Source organism: Podarcis filfolensis (genome assembly GCF_964270895.1).
Source record: "Podarcis filfolensis genome assembly, chromosome: W".
NCBI classification, from domain to species: domain Eukaryota; kingdom Metazoa; phylum Chordata; class Lepidosauria; order Squamata; family Lacertidae; genus Podarcis; species Podarcis filfolensis.
In genome coordinates, this window is record NC_139619.1 from 37,341,815 (window position 1) to 37,354,065 (window position 12,251).

Genomic DNA, 12,251 nt, shown 5'->3' on the forward strand with positions numbered 1-12,251 from the left:
AGGTGCTTCTGTGAGGCTCACAAGTGGAACGTGAAAGCAACAGACCTCATCCCCCTCATTTTGAACATTTGTTGTTATGGTGACGATTTCGAGAGATGTTTGCCCAAGGTCTCTTGATAGCTTTTGTATGCAGTTAAATAAATAAAAAAATACACAGTGCTATTACCTCTTGGGCGGTAGTGGCTGTCAGCCTCCCTGTTCATCACCCCTCCTTTCAGTGCATACAGTACACAATCCATACCAATTTTTGCTTTGGTTAGGTAACCACTCAAACGGAAATCATTTTTATAACCGGCATTGGCAATACTTTTTTGTCATGCAAGGAAGGAACCTGCAAACAGCCCTGAAAAAGGGGGTTGGTGTGATTCTGGTGTGTGTGGGGATTCAGGCATTTTCTCTGAAGGGGCCAAACACTGCTAGCAACCCAGAATTGGTCAAACCATGTTTTTCAGTTCTGAAGGCTGGTTACTGTTTATGTGAACTTGGGAGTTGGGAACATATCAGCCAGGTTGCTGGATCAGGCCAAATGGTGGGGGTGGGGCATCTAGTCCAGTGTCCTTTCCCTACAGTGGCCAACCTGGTATTCACAAGCATGCTGACTCTGACAATAGAGGGTAGAGCATAGGTTTTGTGACTGGTGTCACTGGTAGCCTTCTCCTCTATGAACCTTCCTCCCTGCAAGGGTTCCTTTTTTTTGTGGGGTAATCCTTAAAGGGCTGCATGCGGGGGGGGGGGGGGAGGCAGGAGAGAAGGGCAGGACCGTAGCCAAATTTGGGGCAGAGCCACACCATCCTTTCTCTCACCACACCAGCATTCATTCATTCTGTTTCTCATATACTATTTATTGATTCATTCATTGATTCATTCCTTCTCCCTCTCCCTTCCCCCCCTTCTCGCACACTTACACACACTTCACGCCATTCATGCATTCACCCCCTTTATAACTTCTCTAAAGTATTGTCTCTCACAATTGAATACATGTTCATATTTCTAGTGGGGATGGAGTCGGAGTGGTGCAAAGGCTTGTTAAGCTGATACATTTATGGAAAGCTGCTTGATCTGCTTATTGGAGCTCAGTCATATAATCTCTCCCTCTGCCTCCACCCACTCAGTGCCAGTTTTCAGAGCTCTCTGCCCAGAATTTGTTGTCTTAGGCTTGAGTGTTACTAGCTCCTCTATCATTACTTGTCTTCAGGAAAGGGAGAGGGCTTCTTATGGCCCAATCTGTCTTGGGAGGTAACACAGCAAGTCCCAGAAAGAGCCCGTAACTCAGTGGCAGAGCATCTGCTTTGCATGCGGAATGTCCCTGCTTCATCTTTAAATACTTGGATGAAAGGTGGGGTATAAAACATAGTAACTCAAAAAGACTTGTCCTGGGAAAGCTGAGTGGAATTTCTCTCCCCCTCCCCTTCTCTTCTATCTATGGTGTGTGTATAACTCTGTGCTGTATTTACAATCCCAGGGCAAGGCCCTCAGAAGACATCAGCATCTGTGACTTCTGCTCCTGCTGCGCTCACTCCATCAACAGCTGCCCAGATCAACAAAGCGTTCACATTTACCACCTCTGTGTATGTATGGATGTCTTTCTGTTTTCGTTTCTTTAATGTCCCTTGATAGCACTGGTGTTTTATATAGCAACAGCAAGACACATGATCACTTTTCAGAGCGCCAGTGTAATGCAGTGGTTATATTCCTGAGAGGTTTGTTAGGCTGAGCGATGAAGGCCACCCTGGCCTCTTAGTTCGAAGCTTGGGTAGAGCAGCCATGGACAACCTGGTGTCCTCTAGCTGTTTGGGATTAGAGCTCCCATCAGCACCGTGCTGGTAGGAGTCGTAGTCCAAAACAGCTGGAGAGCACCCGGTTGGTAAAAGGCTGCATTAGACTATTACAGGGGTGGCCAACGCCCAAGAGACTGCGATCTACTCACAGAGTTAAAAACTGGCAGTGATCTACCCCCTTTTGGGGTGGTTCAGGTCTACTGGTAGATCACGATCTACCTGTTGGACATGCCTGGACTATTAGATTGAGGACCTGGGGAATAACCTTCAGTACTACCTTGCAGGATTGTTGTGAGATTAAAACAGGAGAGTCATGGCTGTCACCTTGAGCTCCATGGAGCAAATATAGGGTGCAAGACCGGAGCCTTCACCCAACCTGGGAATAAGCCCAATGAAATCCAGTACTTCTGAATAGGCATGGCCAGGTTTGCAGCCTATGTGCACTAGGTGGGAGGTGGAGATGAAGCTCAAGTGAACTGTTGTAGGGGAGGGTACAACAACCTGCCTTCTATCTTGGTTTGGCTGCCCTTGGCTCTTGTTGACAAGGGTTCAGAAGAACAAAAACAAAAAAACAACCCCCCCCCCCACACGAAATGCTATCTCATTACCAGCTACCACCAGAATTCTTGGCCATATTTGTAAGCCGATTTCTCCATATTGGCACTAGCCCTAACGATAGTCCTTTTGCTAGGACAGAAATTGCATGTCTCACAGTGTATTGGTCAACCTGCCAGTAGCCACTGGTGTGCGTTGAGACTGGTGGGTTTGGGAGGTCAGGAGCTCCCAACAGTAGGCGGCAGCAGAGCCAATGACGGGCAGAGCCGGCTAAGTCCTCCTAGCTGAGTTCTGCAAGGGGCAACACTGATTTGAATCGATTTGATTTATTGTATTTCTATGTCGCTTTCCATTCAGATGAATCCCAAAGTGGCTTACAAACAATAAACAGCAATAACAGAACACAGGTGGGGGCTGACTGAAGTCAGTAGGGCAGTGCCTCATTTGCTCAGGCTAGCCTCCCCTGCAACCTGCAGCACTGGATATGTAAAATAAAATATAAAATCAAAAGCCTTCATGCAGATCCAGGCACAGAAACTGAAATGCACGCATGGAAGGGCTGAATGAGAGCATGGAAGCTGGAAAAGATGCAGTGGCACAGTTAGCCATAATGTAGCTTTTATGGCTTGGGAGGGAAAGCCTGTAATCTGTACTCATGGAGGTGACTAAATCGTCCTTTTGCCATCTGGAGGCTTCAGTTGCATAAGCAGTCACATGGAGAAGGTCGCCATGGGGTAGGCAGTTCTCATTCCATCACATTATAATCAGACCTGGGGAACAACCATTTAGATCAGGGTTGTGGTTGCTGAACTACAATTCCCACCAGCCTTTGCAGCCAGCATGGCCAATAGCCAGGGATGATCAGAATTATAGTTCAGCAAAAATCCTCTCCCACGCCTGATTCAGATGGGAAGGGGTCACGGGGGATTAGGAACCCAGGCTCCCCAATGTGTGAATTAGGAGAAGCTGAAATTCTGCACTGTGCATGTGTTGTGCAAATTAAGTAACCATGCACATGTTTAATTTATATATGGAGGGGTCGTTCAGCGAACACTTTCATCTTGTCATGCAGTTCAGGTAGAATAGCTTATTATCTCATTGCTTTTAGGGAAAAGCCTGTGTAATGAAAACCTGAAAATAAATGGAGAGAAAGGTGGCACAGCTGTTAAACAGGATTCTCTTTTTAAGAAATTATTATGATGACTAGATCTGTTTGGCCACTCACTGACGCATACTTGGGTGGCATATAGAGCCACAAAAAAAAAAAAAAAAGCAACACAGTGTTAATAGACAATGCATAGTGCAGGTAGGTAGCGAACTCTTGACATCCTACCAAACTATACTTCCCATTAGTGAGAGCCATGATGTTTAACTGGAACAAATATGTAGTGTATACACGTGTACCTTCTTCCCTCCCCGCCCCCCGCAAACCTTCTGATTCCCTTTTCGAAAAGGCCAAATATTGTACATTAATGTTTTTGTTTTGTCTTCTAGTCCTGAAGTTAACCTTGATGCAATCCTCTCCAATCTTGCAACATCTGTCCCTCCAGTAGAAGGTGAGTTTTTGTTTTAAAATGGGGTGTGCATTTTGAAGAGAACGTGGCCCTCAGGCTGGAAAAAAACAACTTCTCTAGTCCTGCTGGTACAGCCACATCTCCTTCCCTCTCTAATCCAGGGATAAGGAACCTTTAGCCCTCCAGATGTTGCTGAACCACAAATCCCATCAGGCCCAGCAAGCATGTCCATAGCAGCCAGGGATGATAAAGCTCAACAGCATCTGGAGGGCCAAAGCTTCCATCATTCCTCATTTAATCCAGTCTTGTTAATTCTTGAGAAGAAGAAGCTCTTCAGGGCCCTTTCCTGTAGTCTGCTGCCTGATGGCCTTTTTCTTGGGCCTTTTGTTGGGATACTGCCAGGGAGACAAAGGCCATCACTGCCTCCACGTCGACTCCGGACGATCCATCGATCTCCCGTAGAGTATCAGCAATTAGCGACACGAGCTTGCAGAACTAGCTTGCCACATTCCAGAGCTCATGCACACTCTATCAGCAGATAATGCACAGCAAAAGTCGCACTCAGGAGAGCATTATTTACAAGTTTTATTCAGCGTTGATCAGAAAAAAAAAACCATGACTGCCTGCTTCAGTGTCTTCGACACCAAGAAGGAAACGAAAGCAACAGAAAACATAAACATCCTGTGAACAGGAAATACGCAGGCTGTGACACAAACATCCTGCTCCCTTTTAAGGTGGAACGGAAATATCCTAACATCCTCCCCCTTTCCGTGTAACCTGTAGTACCTGTGGTTCAACCCAATTGCAACCTTTGTACGTAAACCTTAAGTTGTTCTCTGTTAACAACCTTAGACAACAGATCAGCAGGAATTTCATTTCCTGCCATGTAGGACACCTGAATGAGTCCTTTCTGAATACACTCTCTTGCACGATGTAGCTTAATTTGCAAGTACTTGGTTCTTTGCTTGCAACTCTCTGAGTTCAGCAAAGCCAAACAGGATCTATTGTCTTGATACACTTGTATAGGACATTTCACAGAAACTCCGATGTCCTTAAACAGTTGCATCAACCATTCACAATCCATGAGTGTAAATGACAGAGCATTGAGTTCTGCTTCACAGGAACTTAGGCTCACTGTTGTCTGCTTTTTGCACAACCAGTCAAACAGGCAGTGGTTGTACATGTAACATACTCCAGAAGTGCTTGTACCATCCGTGGTGTCACTTCCAAAACTTGCATCTGCAAAGATTTCAAGACCTCCAGTCTTCTGACTGGTGAACCTCAGCCTGTAGTGCATAGTCCCTTTCAAATAGCGGGCTATGCGCTTCAGAGCTTTCCAATCCTGAACAGTAGGATTATTAGCATGTCTGCTAAGCAGGTTAGTGCTTACAGCTATGTCAGGTCTTGAACATCTAGCAATGAAATTCAACTTGCCTAGAATGCATCTGTACAGCGTAGTGTCAGAAAACGCTTCAGCAGTACTATCTACCTGGTAACCTGTCACCATCGGTGTGTCTGCTGGGTTTGCATCAACCAAATTCAACCTGGTTAATACATCAGCAATTTTCTGTGTTTGGTGTACCAGAAAATTACCTGCTTGGTCCCTCTCCACCTGCAGAGAAAGATAGTTGGATACCTCACCAAGATCCTTCATGTCAAAGTGCTCTTTCAGCTGAGCTAGGGTGCTTTGGTAGAAAGCCTGATTCTTCCAAAACATCAGAAGATCATCAACAAAACATAAACAATACAGTTTGTTTTGCCCCTCCTCCTTGACAAACACACACGGATCAGCTTTGCCCTGGTGAAAACCTAGAGAAAGCAACGTCTCAGTGAGTTTTGTGTTCCAACACCTGGCACTCTGCTTGAGACCATATAAGGATTTCCGAAGTTTACAAACCATTCCCTTCTGTATCTGCATTCCATCAGGTGGAAGCATGTACAGCTCCTCCCCCAAAATCCCGTACAAAAAAGCTGTATTAATGTCATGATGGGAAACATGCAGTTTCTCCTCTGCAGCGATTTTGAGCATCAGCCGAATGCTCTCATATTTGACGGTGGGCGAGTAGGTCTCGTGGTAATCCTGTCCTGGTACCTGTGAAAAACCTCTGGCAACCAATCTGGCTTTGTGTCTGACAACCTTGCCATTCTGGTCTGTCTTGGCCTTGAAGACCCATTTGCTGCCTACCAGTCTCATTCCTGGGACTACCGGTACCAGTTCCCAAGTTTGGTTCCTGTTCAAGGAATCAACTTCAGCCTTAATGGCATTAAGCCAAGGCTCAGCATCTTTAGAGGTTAACTCCTGAACCTCTTTGAAGCTTGAAGGTTCCCACACCTTCTCTGAGCTACCAAGAACAGCAGTTGCCGTCTTAGCAAACTCATCAGCAAATCTCTTTGGAGGTCTGCCTTTGGTCGCCCTTTCAGACCTGCGAACCAGACGCAAGTCTTCTGGACTCATCTCCTCCTTCTTAGGAGAAAAGTGACCAATGGTGAACAGTGGTTCTTCCAGTTCATTGTCAGACGCATCAGATGGTCTGACTGAGGCATTTGCGTTCTTGTAGTCTGCTGTGTCATCACTGTCGCTGACACCAGCAGCAGCACCACCCACTGAACTGGAATCCGAACTCTGATCATCATCATCATCATCATCATCCTCCTCATCCTCAGCTTTCTCAGCTTTCTCAACATTATCTGCCTTTTTCACATCACCTTCATCCTCCTCTGGGTAACTCTGGAAAATTCCCACATTTTTCCCCCACTTAGGATTGTACTCAACACTCTTTGTGAACTTAATGGACTTAGAGTCAGTCATCCATACCCTGTATGCACCTTTTTCGTACCCCATGAACAAACCATGTGCCCCACACTTCCCAAGCTTGTTGCTCTGTGGGGTGTGTACCCACATGTCAGAACCAAATATTCTCATGTGCTTGACGTTCGGTTTCTTACCAAACATCTTCTTGTAGGGAGTACAACCAATAGGTGATGACAGTCTGCGATTATAGGAATAAACAAACGTCGACAGGGCTTCCCCCCAAAACTTCTCAGGGAGGTTGGCATCATGCAACAAGGTTTTCAGGCCTTGAAGCAAAGTCTGATTTGCTCGCTCCGCAAGTCCATTCATCCATGGCGATCTAGGAGTTGACAAGTCATGCTGGATTCCCTTCTCAGTCAGGAAAGCTTCAAACTGCTGAGAAGTGAACTCCCCGCCCCGATCAGTAAACAAACAACCAATACGTTTACTGTGAACATTCTCCAACCAAGCACAGAATGCTTTGAACCTAAGAAACGCTTGCGATTTCTGCTCGAGCATAAACACATGAATGTACCTAGAAAAAGAATCAATTAGAACCATGAAGTACCTTGCTCCACCCAAAGAGGGCGCAAGTGGACCAACCAGGTCTGCGTGAACTAGCTGGTAGGGTTTGGAAGCCTGCCTGCTAGACTCCTTGCCTTTTGGAGCAACCTTCACCTTGTTCTCTGCACAAGATACACATTTCATGTGAAACTTACAGGGTTTGATGTTCAAACCTTCAACCAACTCAGGCATCTTGGCCAGTGCCTGCCAAGACATGTGACAAAATCTTCGATGTTGATCATGAATACATCCTGCATGAAGAACCTTGTTAGTTTGTGCAACACAACAAGAATCAACATTAGACATAATAGCATTGTCATCATAAGTTATACAGAATAAGCCATCCATAAACTTTGCATGCAAAATGTCCTCTTTGCCTTTCCTGATGACACAGACGCTCCTCTTGAAGGAAACCTCAAAGCCACGCCCAATCAGCTGTGGGACACTAAGCAAATTGTCCGCAGCACCTGGAACAAAAAAGTACATCTCTGATGGTAGTGTGCAGACTTGCAAGTTTCACAGTCCCTACTCCTGCAATTTGCAACGTCCTTCCATCAGCCAGGTGGATCTCTCCGTCTTGAGGTGTGAAGGAGATAAACAGGTGCTTATCTTTTGACAAATGGCGGCTCGCACCAGAGTCCACAATAAATCTGGCCTTGGCCTTTGGAGCAGCTTTTCCAGCAAGCAAAACCTTGTTTTCCACCGGCGTGGGCTTTTGCTGCTTGCCCCCCTGCTCCTGGCCATCAATCTTGCCTTTAGCCTTTGGTGAAGCTGTGCCAGCAAACAAAGCCTTGTTTTTCCCTGGCTTGGGCTTTCCACCCCCCCCCCCCTGCCTCTGGCCATCTGCTGGCTTCTTCCTTTGTTTATTTCCAGTCTTTGGACAAAACTTCTGAGTGTGACCTTGGGTCCCACAGTTCCAGCACTTCACAGCTGCCAATGCTTTGGCTCCCCCTGGAGGCTGGAATGCTGTCCCACATTGCTCCCCCTGAAGCGCACAAGCCGACTCAGCTGCATTTCTCCTATCATATTCGTTTTGCAAAGTCGCCAAGACCTTTGTAGCAGTGAGGTCTTGCGCAGGGAGGGTCGCCAGCTGACTTGCCACGGCATGGTAGCTTTCATCCAGGGAGTCCAGGATGAGAATTGCAAACAGTGACTCAGGCATATTGAAACCTCTCTGAGTCAATTCCTGTCTGAGATGCTGCAAATGTAAAATGTGGGCTCTAAGGTCTTCCCCTGGCTCCAAACGCTTCCTGTGCAGCTTTCTGAAATAAAGCAACACAGACCCAGCCTCTTGTCGGAGATGACAGGCTCTAAGCTCGTCCCACATCTCACGGGCACTGGCCTTGCCAGCCAGGGTGATTAACTCTTCAGGAGCTACTGAGAGCAAAATTATCCCCATAGCTCTTGAGTCCTGTGCCCTCCAATCATCTGTCACAGGGGCTGGGGGGTCCTCAGAAATGGTATTCCACACTCCAAGCTTTCTCATCTGGCCCTCACAGTACCTTGCCCAGGTCTGATAGTTGTGGCCATTTAGCTTTGGTGGAGACGGAGCAGCTTCTGAGGATTGTAAAAGATCCATCTCAGCTTTTTACTTGAGCTGTGAGTCTTTTTCACTTCAGAGACTCCTTATCTTGGCTCCCATTAATCACGAAGCCTGCTTGGCTCGACTCCCAGGCCAATTAGGCCAGCCGGACATCAGAGACTCTTGCCGCGGCAAACAGAAAAGCCTCTGCTTTCGCTTTTCCCACACATACCTCAGCAGTCTGTCGCAGTCTTACTCTCCTGTAAGTGCCGTGAATCTGGGCCCATAACCTGTTGTTGGGATACTGCCAGGGAGACAAAGGCCATCACTGCCTCCATGTCGACTCCGGACGATCCATCGATCTCCCGTAGAGTATCAGCAATTAGCGACACGAGCTTGCAGAACTAGCTTGCCACATTCCAGAGCTCATGCACACTCTATCAGCAGATAATGCACAGCAAAAGTCGCACTCAGGAGAGCATTATTTACAAGTTTTATTCAGCGTTGATCAGAAAAAAAAAACCATGACTGCCTGCTTCAGTGTCTTCGACACCAAGAAGGAAACGAAAGCAACAGAAAACATAAACATCCTGTGAACAGGAAATACGCAGGCTGTGACACAAACATCCTGCTCCCTTTTAAGGTGGAACGGAAATATCCTAACACCTTTAGCCCTCCAGATGTTGCTGAACCACAAATCCCATCAGGCCCAGCAAGCATGTCCATAGCAGCCAGGGATGATAAAGCTCAACAGCATCTGGAGGGCCAAAGCTTCCATCATTCCTCATTTAATCCAGTCTTGTTAATTCTTGAGAAGAAGAAGCTCTTCAGGGCCCTTTCCTGTAGTCTGCTGCCTGATGGCCTTTTTCTTAACTGGGTATGCTGGATGTTGAACCTAGGCTCTTCTGCATGCAAAGAATATGCTCTACCACTAAGCTCTGCCACTAAACATAAACCTCCCTGGATATATGCAGTAGGAAAGGAATGTAGTTTAGTCGTTTAGTCGTGTCCGACTCTTTGTGACCCCATGGACCAGAGCACGCCAGGCACTCCTGTCTTCAGGAAAGGAGTAAACAGAAGCAAATGTTTCAAGAGATTGGGAATACCTGGTTGACTTGATCTATAGCTGCAGTTTGCCAGAAGTTGGTGGGTGGTTTATGTAACAGACTGTGGAACTGATGGTCTGGAAGAGGAAGGGGAAAAGGTTTTGGAGGTTAAACCAAACAACACACAACTCAACAACCTAAGCAGAGAGACATAGGAAGCTACCTTTGATTGAGTTGAGCTGTTAGGGTCCACCTAGCATGGTATTGTCTGCACTGACTGGCAGTGACTCTCCAGTGATTGAGGCAGAGTTTCTCCCAGCCCTGCCTGGTGATGCTGATTGGGATTGAACCTGGGACCTTCTGCAGGCAAAACAGATGATCTACCTCTGAGATATGAATTCCAGGGTTTATGCTGCTTTGGAGCTGGGTGGTAGTGATCAGTGAACCTTACCTTTGAAATTTGTTTGCTTTGTGTCTTTCTCTTGTGCCTTGGCAGCAATACCTTCTCCTCCAAAACAGCTAAGCCAGCCTGATGCCTTTCCCTTTGGCGGGAACGTTAAATTTGGAACCCCTCTGGAGAGCTCCTTCACTTTTGGGTCCGCAAAACCATCCAGTCTTCTGGGAGTCCCCATGACAAGCAGTGGCTCAGGAGATCCAAGCCTGGCAAACAGCCAGGTGACCTCAGCCCCTGTGGCCTCCGTCCCTTTCTCAACCTCTGGGAAACTGGAAGGGCTTCCATTGAAACAAGGAGATCACCTCTTCCAGGGCACCGCTGCTGGGGAGACCCTTGGGAGCTTCTCTGGGTTAAGAGTCGGTCAAGCCAATCAGAATTCCAAGGCTGCCACTACCAAATCTCCACCTGTTAATGCCACAGGTGGACAGCCAGCAAAAGCGAGTACAATAGCTTCTGGGTTTACTCTTGGAAGCTCTTTGCAGGTCAGCAAACCAACAGAGGCGGCTGTCTCTGTGATAACAACCAGCTTAACATCAACGTCTGCTAGCACCATCTTCAGCAATGTCCAATTGGTCAACACAGGGTCTCCTGCTCTCCTTGGCCTTGGAGTGCCTGCAGGGGGTGCCAAGTCAACTTTCACACTTGGGGTTCAGTCAGCAAATGCCGCAATGGCAACACCCTCTTCTGCACCAGTGGCAACCGCTACTCTGTCATTCGGAAGTCTGTTGAGTTCAGCTCCAACTGCTGTGGCCACCACACCAACGGGTAAAGGAGAGGAAGATGCCAGAACCTCCCCAGGACCTGCGAAGCTGCCTCAGAGTGATGCCAGCAAGCTTGGAGCAATGCAGCTGCTGCCCCAGCCCCAGGTCCATACTCCAGAACCTCCTTGAGTTCCTCCTGCTCTGGCCACACCTTCGTTGGAAGAGGTGGATGCAATCAGTCTTGCTGTGGAAGCAGCGGGAACAGTAGCACCTGCCAAAGAAGCCATTCCCGCCACCTCTCCTACTGATTCGGTGTTATGTACTGAGTTGAATAGGATCCAAACTGCAGCAGTCTGATTGGTCCTAGAACAATAGGATTCAGAATGCAGCAGTCTGATTGGTCCTAGAACAATGCAGCAGTATGATTGGTTGGCAGGAACCACCCAATCATGCTCCAGATAGAAGTGAATCCACAACCTGATTGGCTTACAGTAGAATTCCGGAATTAGCCAATCATGTGCAGCCCATTGTGTAAATAATGTATATAAAGCAGATACCTTGAGGGGACTTTCATTCATTCCTCCTCACCACTATGAGCTGAATAAAGAGCATGAAATCACTTTGCGACTCTGAGTATATTTCACTGGCGACGAGGATGGGATCCCGCTGAGCTGACTGCCACACACAGCACCGCAGTACCGCCACCTGCCGCACCGCTGCCTCGCACCGTGTATCCAGGCTTCAGCTCCGGGACACAAGGAACTCAGAATGGCAACCGACAGCAGCTTCTCGCCGTTCAACCCAGCATCTGGAGACTGGGAAGCGTACGCCTCCCGTTTCACCTTCTTCCTAGAAGCCAAAGGGGTCACCGATGAAGAAGACGCCAAGAAGAGGGAAATATTCTTCAGCGTCTGCGGAGAGGAGACGTTTGAAATCGCCCGGGCTCTCCTTGCGCCTGAAGACGTTGCTACTGTTCCATACAAAACAATAATGGAACAGCTGAAGGGGCACTTTTCGCCACAGCCCTCAGTGGTGGCTCGTCGAAATGCCTTCTACACAAAGCGGCAAGCCCCTGGGGAAACCATAACTGGGTTTGTGACCTCTCTCCGCCAAGCTGCCCGGTTCTGCAACTTCTCAGAGCTGGAGAACATGCTTCGTGACCGCCTCGTCGGTGGCCTGAAGGATGAGAAGCTGCAACGACGCCTCTACGCTAAGAAGAACCTAATGTTCCAGGTCGCTCTGGAGGAGGCCCTGGCAACGGAAGCTGCCGAGAGGTCGATGCAAGAGGCACGGCCGAGCCAGCCGTCCCAACCGAGGGTCCACCAC

General features: G+C 47.8%; 1 long non-coding RNA gene across 1 annotated transcript; it reads left to right on the forward strand.

The window, feature by feature from the left end:
* The first annotated feature begins 1,474 nt into the window (after positions 1-1,474).
* On the forward strand, positions 1,475-11,230 carry LOC310753910. The gene is made up of 3 exons (XR_014543500.1): positions 1,475-1,568; positions 3,828-3,889; positions 10,267-11,230. It is a non-coding gene; the product is annotated as an uncharacterized lncRNA (long non-coding RNA).
* Positions 11,231-12,251: the final 1,021 nt, after the last annotated feature.